The sequence below is a fragment of the Oryx dammah genome, unplaced genomic scaffold (genome assembly GCF_014754425.2).
Source record: "Oryx dammah isolate SB20612 unplaced genomic scaffold, SCBI_Odam_1.1 HiC_scaffold_27, whole genome shotgun sequence".
NCBI classification, from domain to species: Eukaryota; Metazoa; Chordata; class Mammalia; order Artiodactyla; family Bovidae; genus Oryx; species Oryx dammah.
Window position 1 is genome coordinate 11222157 of NW_024070211.1, and position 10886 is coordinate 11233042.

Genomic DNA, 10886 nt, shown 5'->3' on the forward strand with positions numbered 1-10886 from the left:
ATGCTAGAGTTGTAAAGAAGACCTTATTCCAGCCTGAGTGCCTTCCAGCCCGAGTCCCTCCTAGAGCCCAGGTCCCCAAACTAAGATGGACGAGAATCCACAGACAAAAAGTAGTGTACAAAGTGCTGTGATAGCTTAGTGAGCAGCAGTACTGTCAGCATGAAAAGCTGCCTCCCACCAGGAATGGTACAGCAACTTTTTCTCCCTGTCTTTGTATGTTGCCATCCTCATCCCATCGAACTCCCAATCCACCGGTAACCGTGCCGCAGATCTAGATTCACAGATTTCAGGCGGCTTCAGCATTAGGCACCAAGCTATGGTACTAGTCTAATTTCTCTGCCACTGCTCTCTTCATTCTCCTAAGGGTCTGGCATTCCATTTTTGTTTTTGCACTCTGTCCTTTTAAGACCCAGTTTACTTTTTTTCTGGGTCTTAATTATTCTTTTTAATTTTATTTTTTATACAGTTTTAAAGGTTACACGCCATTTAGTTATTACAAAATATTGGCTATATATCTCCCATGTTGTGCAATACATTCTCATAGCCTCTCTTACACCTAGTAGTTTGTACTTCCCACTTCCCTACCCCTATATCGACCCTCCCCTCGCCCCATTAGTAACCACTAGTTTGTTCTCTAAATCTATGAACCTGCTTCTTTTTGTTATATTCATTAGTTTGTTGTATCTTTTAGATTCCCCATATAAGTGATATCATACAATATTTGTCTTTCTCTGACTTACTTCACTTATCATAATGCCCTCCAAGTTCATCCAAGTCACTGCAAATGGTAAAATTTCATAGTTGCTGCAAATGGTAAAATTTCATTCTTTTCCTAATGGCTGGGTATATATATATATATATATATATATATATATATATATATAATCCATTAATCTGTTAATGGACACTTAAGTTGCTTCCATATCTTGGCTATTGCAAATAATGCTGCTATGAACATCTTGGTGCATGGATCTTTTCAAATTATTGTTTTTTTTCAGATACATACCCAGGAATGGAATTGCTGGGTTTTATGATAGTTCTATTTGTAGATTTTGAGAAACCTCTATACTGTTTTCCACAGTGACTGCACCCCTCTGGGTAGGAGGCAAGATAAACACAAAACTGTTAATAGTAGTTTGGGAAAACCATTCTCACCCTTCTGTACAGTATCAATTCTCACTTTTCTGTACTATGTCAATTTCTTTCCAATTTCTTTTTTATATTAAAAAATGAAATATACATGAATGATTCCAATTTTATGCCTTTCTGGAAAACACAAAACTACAGGGCCAGAAAAGAGGTTGCCAGGATTGGGGATGGGAGGAGAGGTTGACTAGAAAAAGGGACAAAGGAACTTTTCGGGGTGATAAAAATACTGATTGTGATAACAGATTCATATCTATATGAGTTTGTTAAAACATATAGAACTGTATGATAAAAAAGGTGAATTTACTGTATATAAATTATACCTCAATGAACCTAACCTTAGGGCTCCCCCTCTGTGGCTCAGCGGTAAACAATACACCTGCAGTACAGGAGACAGGAGACCCGGTTTCGATCCCTGGGTGGGGAAGATACCCTGGAGAAGTGCATGGCAACCCACTGAAGTGTCCTTTCCTGGAGAATCCCATGGACAGAGGGGCCTGGCGGGCTGCAGTCCATGGGGTCGCAGAGCCAAAAAGACTGAAGCAACTTAGCACGCAAACCTGACTTTAAGAAATGTCAGAGAAATTACAGAAAGCAAGGACTATATTTTTAAAATAGTCTTAATTGCACAAGTGACAAAATACATAATAAAATAATTGTTATGGGTTTTTAACAAAACATTATAAGTAAATCTAAAGTTTTGTGTGTCTGTGCCGACTCCTTTCCTCCTTTCCAGCATTAATCATTAATATGTTTTAATACAAATATGTAGCCATAAAAAATAAAGCACTGGGTTTTGTATGCACACGTGTGCTTTTTATTACGTCAATGATATCATGCGGTACCCTATGCAACACATTTTTCACTCAGTTTTAAAATATTTGTTGATAAAGCACAATAGTTTTTGTTTGCTTAAGTTAATGGTATCACGCTGTACCTTATTCTACTGCTTTTATCAATCTGTGTATTTTGATGTCCAATTTACTCCTTGGAAGTGCAGCAGATGGCATTCCACTTTATAAACCCACCACATTCTGCGGTTCCGTTGCTGCGTAGGTGAAGGTTAAATTGCTCCCAGTGTTTTGATCTTACAGTGATCCGACGCCTCCAGTGCTCATGTGGCCGCTTCGGGGTGAACGCCTAGGAGTAGCACAAGTTGTGCATTTTCAATTTTAATAGGGTGAGATTTGAGTCTTCCCCAGATAGGTACGTGTATCTACCGGAAAATCAGTCTCGAAGCGCAGCTCACGCGCAGCAGAGAATCACGCTCCTTCCTACAAACCCCTCCCCTACGCCTCCCTAAGCACCCGCAGGCACCTTCCCAGCAAGCACCGCGCATATTTGCATACGACTCAAGTCTCGGCTTTTATTTTAAATAAAAATCCAAAGACAGATGATAGAGTCTCCTTATGAAGACTTCTCTCCCTTTCAGAAGGGTCTGCCGTTACATCCTCAACTTTGGGAACTCTGAATGGAAAACTGCATCGACTTTATTTTCACCTTTATCAAAAAAGGGATTTGCCGACACTGCCACCCTGCTTTGGAAGCCGGCAAGGCAAAAAGGGCTTCTGTCGTGAGTGGCACACGTAGGGCAGCTCGTTTGCTCTACGTGCGGAATCGACATCAAGAGATTTCGGAAGCATAATTTTTGCTATTGGGGCAGCTGGTGATCGTTGGTCCCGGCGCCCCTACTTACAGTGTTTATAGAGCAGACTGTGAAGTTAATCATTATTTTTTTTTGTATGATTTTTTTTTTTTTTTTTTTGGTTGTGGGTGTTACGTATTTCGTGTTTCAAAAACTTCGATTTTTTTAAAGTAGAAAATTGTGTAGAGTGAACTAGTGTACTTTCAAAAGCTAAATTATGATTTCTTTTATTTTCGCGAGTTAGGAGAGTTAAGTGACGTACTTTTTCGCTGGGCCACGCAGCCGGAAGAAATGTCCACACTTTTTTTGGATGTTTGCTTACCAGGGTAATGGAATCATAATGCAAAGCTTATTTTGTAAAAATTGTTTTCTTACTGCTGCATGTATACATTATCTGTTTCTAAATTTGTGTTGATGTTTTCTCTGTAATTTCTGTCCTTTAAAAAGAATCACTACTTTAAAATACCAGGTAAGTAGCACTCTTACTGTTGATAACGTTTTCGCAGAGCAGCCCATTAAGAGACTTCAAAAAATTCATCTCATATGTTAAATTATGTTTAAGAAGGAAATTCTCTGGCGGTCCAGTGTTTTATATGCAGAGCTGCCGCTGCAGGGGGCGCAGGTGGTCCGAGAACTAGGATCCTGCATGCTGCCTTGTATGACAAAAAAGAGCGGTTTTGCTACAAAGATTCATTCCATTCATTCTAACAACAAATGTGTAAGTGTTCTGCAATATAGGATGGTCCCTCCAAACCCCTGGAGGCCCAGACGTAGACAATCTGCCTGCAATGCCGGAGACCTGGGTTCGACCCCCGGGTTGGGAAGATCTCCTGGAGGAGGGCATGTCATCCCCTTCCAGTATTCTTGCCTGCAGAATCCCCATGGACGGAAAAGCCTGGCCGGCTGTAGTTCATGGGTCTCAAAGAGTCGGATACGAGCCACTAAGCACACTGTTCAGTTCAGTTCAGTCGCTCAGTCGTGTCCGACTCTTTGCGACCCCATGAATGGCAGCACGCCAGGCCTCCCTGGCCGTCACCAACTCCCGGAGTTCACTCAAACTCACGTCCATCGAGTCAGTGATGCCATCCAGCCATCTCATCCTCTGTCGTCCCCTTCTCCTCCTGCCCCCAATCCCTCCCAGCATCAGAGTATTTTCCAGTGACTCAACTCTTCGCATGAGGTGGCCAAAGTACTGGAGCTTCAGCTTCAAGAAATCCCAGGGCTGAACTCCTTCAGAATGGACTGGTTGGATCTCCTTGCAGTCCAAGGGACTCTCAAGAGTCTTCTCCAACACCACAGTGCAAAAGCATCAATTCTTCGGCGCTCAGCTTTCTTCACAGTCCAACTCTCACATCCATACATGACTACTGGAAAAACCATAGCCTTGACTAGACGGACCTTTGTTGGCAAAGTAATGTCTCTGCTTTTGAATATGCTATCTAGGTTGGTCATAACTTTTCTTCCAAGGAGCAAGTGTCTTTTAATTTCATGGCTGCAATCACCATCTGCAGTGATTTTGGAGCCCCCCAAAATAAAGTCTGACATTGTTTCCACTGTTTCCCCATCTATTTCCCATGAAGTGATGGGACCAGATGCCATGATCTTCGTTTTCTGAATGTTGAGCTTTAAGCCAACTTTTTCACTCTTCACTTTCACTTTCATCAAGAGGCTTTTTAGTTCCTCTTCACTTTCTGGCATAACTGTGGTGTCATCTGCATATCTGTAGCACACTCCAAATCAGCGCACAAGTTGGGAGTGGGATAGTTGGATCCAGGATCCCCCCTTGGATACAAAAAATCCGCAGATGTTCAATTACCATATATAAAATGGCATAGTGTGTGTGCCTGCGTGCTCAGTCATCTCCAACTCTTTGCAACCCCACGGACTGTAGTCTGCTAGGCTGTTCTATCCATGGAATTCTCCAGGCAAGAAGACTGGAGTGGGTTGCCATTTCCTCCTCCAGGGAGGGGATCTTCCCCAACCAGGGATGGAATCTGTGTCTCCTGCCTTGGCAGGCTGATTCTTTACCATACTTGCATGTAACCTCTGCACATCCTCCAGGTATATTTAAAATCACTTCTAGATTACTTACAATACCTAAAACAAGGTAAATGCTTGTAAAATAGCTGCAGGCGGGCAGCAAAATCAAGTTTTGCCTTTTGGAACTTTATGGGTTTCTTCTGTTTTTTAAATCAGTGGTTGGTTGAATCTGGGGATGCAAAACCCAGGGATATAAAGGGCTTGTTGTATTGTTTTGCTCACTTAATGAATGAGAAAACAGAAGCTCTGAAAGGCGCCCAACACAGAGCTAGAAAGTAGCAGGGTCAAGAGATGAATCCAGATCTTCTGAAAGGAAACTTGCTCTGACTGCACAGAGTAATATCCAAGAAAAATGTCAACCAGAATGGAATCTATTACAGATGGAAGATTTACTGGGAGAGTGAAGCTTTTTTCCTTTTATTTCTCTATATTTTCCAGTTAGTTCTCAGAAAATATGGGTAGATGAAAAGATTAGAGAAATGATGAGGATGCACGGTCACTGGAATACAAATGATGAAAAATAAAATTAAAAAAAAGAAAGAAAAATAAAATCAGATTCACAAAGAAGCCAGTCAGTAAAGACCATATATTATATGACTCCTTTTACCCAAGATGTCCAGAAGAAGCAAAGCTATGGAGACAGAAAGTAGGTTAGTGATTGCCTGGGACTGGAGTTCAGAGCAGGGACTGACTACAAATGGGCATGAGGCATCTTTCTGCCATGAAGGAAATGTTCTACAAGTAAATTATGTTGCATAAATCTATGAGTTTCCTAAAATCATTAAATTGTACACTTAAAATGGGTAATTTTATGTAAATTGTATTTTAATAAAACTGTAAATTGTCTCTTTTTCAGCAGCCTGTCTTCCTCTCGAATTTTCCCAAAGTGACTAATTCCTCCTCATTCTTTGTGTCAGTTCAAATGTCACTTCCTCAGGGAGGGCCTCCTTGACCCACCCCCCAATAGACTTACTTCTAATCATATCATAGACTCACAACAGGATGGGTTTACTGCAGGTGGGTGATGGGAGGGGAGGTGGTTCAGGGATACGGGTTTTGAGAAGCTATGAAGTTTTGGTATTTTGAAGGATGGAGGGGGAAAGGGTGTCAGTTTGTCAGAGAAGTGAAAATGAAAGTTTCTCAGTCATGTCCAACTCTTTGCATAACTCCATACAATCCATGGAATTCTCCAGGCCAGAATACTGGAGTGGGTAGCCTTTCCCTGTTCCAGGGGATCTTCCCAAACCAGGGATAAAACCCAGGTCTCCAACATTGCAGGCAGATTCTTTACCATCTGAGTCTCCAGGGAAGTACAGTTTGTCAGAAGAGAGGAGGAAGTTTCCATCCTTCAGGTAGGCAAATGCCAGCATGGCTTCTCTCTTGAAACCAACCAAATCTGATTCCTGAGCTCCCCTATTGGTCTGTATCTCCAATGTTGCAATCAGTGACCACTGATAAGAAATGAAGGTCACACAAAAATTGTATTCTATACACTAACTGAAAAGAAAATTAAGAAATAATTCCATTTACAATAATATTAAAAAATAATATTAGAAAAATATTTTAAAAAATAATAGAAAAAAATACTTAGGAATATTTATATGATATTAGGAAATTTAACCAAGGAGGAGAAACTTAACCAAAGAGGAGTGTAACGTGTACATGAAAACTACAAAACATTGTTGAAAGAAATTCAAGAAGGCAGAAACGAATGGAAAGGTCATCCATGTTCACAATCTTATTAAGATGCCAATACTATCCAAAGTAGTGTGGGGGTTCAATGCAAAAAATCCTGTAAAAATCTCAATGTCATATTTGGCAGAAATAGAAAAACCCATCCTAAAATTCGTTTGGAATCTCAAAGGACTCTGAGTACCAAAAACACTCTTGAAAAAGAACAAAGTTGGAGGACTACACTTCCTGATTTCAAAACTTACTACAAAGCAGAGTAAGTAAAAATATTGTGGTACTGGTGTAAAAACACACATGTAGACCAATGGAATAGAATAGAGTGCAGAAATAAATCACGGCCTCAAATGATTTTTGATGGGAATGCCAAGACCATTCAATAGTGAAATGACGGTCTTTTCAGCAAATAGTGTTGGGAAAACTGGATAGCTACATGCAAAAGAATGAAGCTGAACTCTTACCTTAAACCACATAGAAAAAATAAATCAAAGATCTAAATTTAAGAGCTAAAACTAAAAAGTGCTTAAAAGAAAATAGGAAAGTTTTATAACATTGAGTTTGGTAATGATTTCTTAAATATGAAATCAAAAGTACAGGCAACAAAAGAAAACATAAATAAATTGGACTTCATTAGAATTTACAACCTTTGTGCATCAATAATCGCTATTGATGGGCTTTCCTGGTGGCTCATCCAGTAAACGGAGATGGCAACAGCACCCCACTCCAGTACTCTTGCCTGGAAAATCCCACGGACGGAGGAGCCTGGAAGGCTGCACTCTGGGGGTCGCTGAGGGTCGAACACGACTGAGTGACTTTCACTTTTACTTTCATGCATTGGAGAAGGAAATGGCAAGCCACTCCAGTGTTCTTGCCTGGAGAATCCCAGGGACGGGGGAGGCTGGTGGGCTGCCGACTATGGGGTCGCACAGAGTCGGATACGACTGAAGTGACTTAGCAGCAGCAGCAGCAGCAGCACCCAGTTAAGGATCTGCCTGAACTGCAGGAGAGTGGGGTTAGATTCCTGGATCAGGAAGACCCCTTGGAGAAAGGAATGGCTACCCACTCCTGTATTCTTGCCTGAAGAATTCCATGGAACAGAGAGGCCTGGTGGGCTACAGTCCATGGGGTTGCAAAGAATTGGATACAACTGAGTGACTAACACACACACAACCACTATCAATAACCACTACAGAATGGGAGAAAGTATATACTGTGTCCCAGACCAACTTTTTCCTCTTCTATGGTGTCACCTCCTGCCCATGCCAGAAATTGAAACTCTAGGACTGCCAGGACCAGGCTTTGAGTGGAATCTGCGGCAGGCCTGCTGTGGTAGGATCAGCTGCAGAGTTTATGTTCAATCTGCAGGAGCAGTGGGCTCCCCTACCAGCCTGCTACGGCCTTCCTAGTACATGGGGAAGGGCCCAGTGTGACCAGAGCAACCAATTTAGAAAAGGAGGCAGAAAACCTTTTATTTGATATCTCTGGATTTGTAAATGTTGATAAACAATTTTAAACAAAAACTTCAGATATCCTCTGGACCCTATGTTATCCATCTGTCAAGAGGTATGACCCATTGGGTCCCTAGAAGGATAGCCTCTGGTCCCTCCTCTCTGATATCTACTTCCAGCCCAGAACACTGTCTCCAGCTGCATGGACAGCTAACTCTGCAATTATTTCATAATTTCTATCCCCACTTCCCCTTAGATTCCCATCCCCCATCAAGCCTGCTTCTTCTCTTGTCTCTTCCACCTCTGCAAATGACACCTCCATCACTTAGTCACTTCTCAGAAGACTCCTCTAAGACCACCTCCTGTCTGAATCCCCTCTTGATCTGAACCATCACCATCACCTGTTCTATTACAACCAGAATCTCCTAGTGGTCTTTTGACTTCCTGTCATGCTGCCTTCTAGTCTTCATTCTTAACTCTTCCAGTGGCCTTCCTGTCACTTAGAATTAACCTTTAACTCCTCATCCAGGTCTACAGGACTTTACATGTATTGACACTGGGATCTTGTCTTGACTTCTTTCTGTTTCTCTGCTCCAGCCTGACTGGCCTTCTCCAAGTTCCTCCAACATGTGAGGATCTCATGGTCTTTGCCTCTGCTGTTTCCCCACAGAATCCTGAAACACTCTACTTCCGGATCTTCAGCTGGGATCTTCTCATCCTCCAGGCCTTAGCTCCTGAGCCGGCCTTCCCTGTTCACTTAACTATGTCTAGTTAGGTCCTCTCCTCAGTCATATTCTCTCTTAATCTCTCTCTGGCACATCTTCATAGTCCTGGCATATCCTGCCCTTTGTCTATATCCACTTCCCTCCTTTCTTCCCAACTTCCCCTTCTTTCTACCCACCTGCTCCCAACATATGCACTGCGCAATAGAATCTCTATGAGAACAGAGACAAAATCTATTTTATTCAGTGCAGGACTCCTAGCCCCTGGACCATTGCCTGCTACATAGAGAGTACTCAAAAAAATCTTTGTTTACTAAAGACTGTCTGTAATTGTGCTTCTAACTCCCCACCCTCTGTATCACATTCTTAGAAGCCGATATGGGGACTAAATCAGAAAAAGAGGAAGTTCTTCCCATGGGTGCAAAAGAAAAAATTCTGTGATGAATCCAGATACAGTCAAGTGAATCACCTCCTCCCCTACACCAGCCCCACCCACCCCTAATGTCCACCACCGCCACCCAAACAAAAGGCTAACTTGCTGGTTTTGGAGTCAGAGAGGACAAGATTCAAGTCCTGCTGGCTCTGTGACCTTGAATCAATCTCTGTCTCAGCCTCAGTCTCCTCATCTGTAAAAAGAACACAATAATGGTACCTTCCTCACAGCAGGGGTTGTGAAGAGTAGATGAGGTAATCCACACTCACAGAGGGGCTGGGAATCATGTCTGGAATGAAATAAGCACTCAAATGCCAGCTGGTATTATTTTTAATACTCCAACTGGCACCACCCACCTGCCTTTCATAACAGAGCCCAGTCATTGTCCATCAGTTGCTCAGTAGTGTCTGACTCTGTGACCCCAGGGACCACAGCACACCAGGCTTCCCGGCCCTTCACCATCTCCTGGAGCTTGCTCAAACTCCTGTCCGTTGAGTTGGTGATGCCATCCAACCAGCTCATCCTCTGTCGTCCCCTTCTCCTCCTGCCTTCAATCTTTTCCAGCATCAGGGTCTTTTCCAATGAATTGGCTCTTTGAATCAGGTGGCCAAAGTATTGGAGTTTCAGCTTCAGCATCAATCCTTCCAATAGCTACAGTTAAGACCCTCTCTGGGCCTAAGTCTCCCCATCTGTAGCTATACTTATTATTATTATTTTGGGCTATGCTGTGTGGCATGCAGGATCTTAGTTCCCCAACCAGGGATTGAACCTGTGCCTCCTGCAATGGAAGCTTGGAGTCTTAACCACTGGGCCACCAGGTAAGTCCCAGGAACTACACTTATGAGCATGTGCTCTCTACCAGGCACTTGGCTTGGGCACTGTTATGCCTGGTAGAGCCTAAGTTCCCTCAGCTGGCAGCCAGATTCCTGCCCAGGGCCAGGGACATCATAGGCACGCCCAAAACCTTGCTCTTCACTGTCTTTTATTTAATTATTTATTCATTTTAATTTTTAAAATTATTATAAAAATATACTTAACATAAAATTTGCCATGTTTAAGTGTATAGTTCAGAGGCATTAAGTACATTCATGTCATTGTTTATCATCACCAATAACCATTCCTAGAACTTTTGCACCATCCTCAACTGAAATTCTGTACCCGTTATATACACTAGCTTCTCAAATACTCCCTTTACCCCGGTCCCTGCTAACCACTATTCCATTTTTTGTCTCTGTGATTTTGATGATTTTAGTTACTCCAAATAAGTGAATAGAGCTTGGACTTTGGACAGACCCACTGGGAGTGGCAGGTCTGCAACTTCTTGCACTTGTAACCTGAGGTTGTGCCCCTTAATCTCACTGAGCCTGTTTTGCCTCTTCTGAGAAAAGCGGATATCACTCCCTACCTGGAAAGGAAATTCCCTACCTGGAATTTTATCTATGGAAAAACTTCTAGTACCCTGCACACAGAGGAAGGGCTCAAGAAATGTTAGTTTCTTTTCCCTTCAATCCTGTCAGCAGCTAGTCTCAGGAAATCATCTTGGTTAGGCCATAGCACAGCCTGAAGTCAAGAGCCCAGATTCTGGTTCTACTGTATACCAACTATGTGACCTTGGTTTTCCTATCTATAAAATGGGGACCCTACTAGTACCTTTCAAGTACATTAATACCACGTGTTTAAAATGGGCTGGCACTTAGTAAACTTTAGCTGTTGTTATTCATGCTGCTGCTGTTGTTACTGGGCTTGGAACAGACATAGTCAAA

The 10886-nt window shown here is 42.4% G+C and overlaps 1 non-coding gene across 1 annotated transcript; it reads left to right on the forward strand.

The window, feature by feature from the left end:
• Positions 1 to 2703: 2703 nt before the first annotated feature.
• LOC120855221 lies at positions 2704 to 2836 on the forward strand. Its single transcript, XR_005719190.1, has one exon. It is a non-coding gene; the product is annotated as a U11 spliceosomal RNA (small nuclear RNA).
• The last annotated feature ends 8050 nt before the right edge of the window (positions 2837 to 10886 follow it).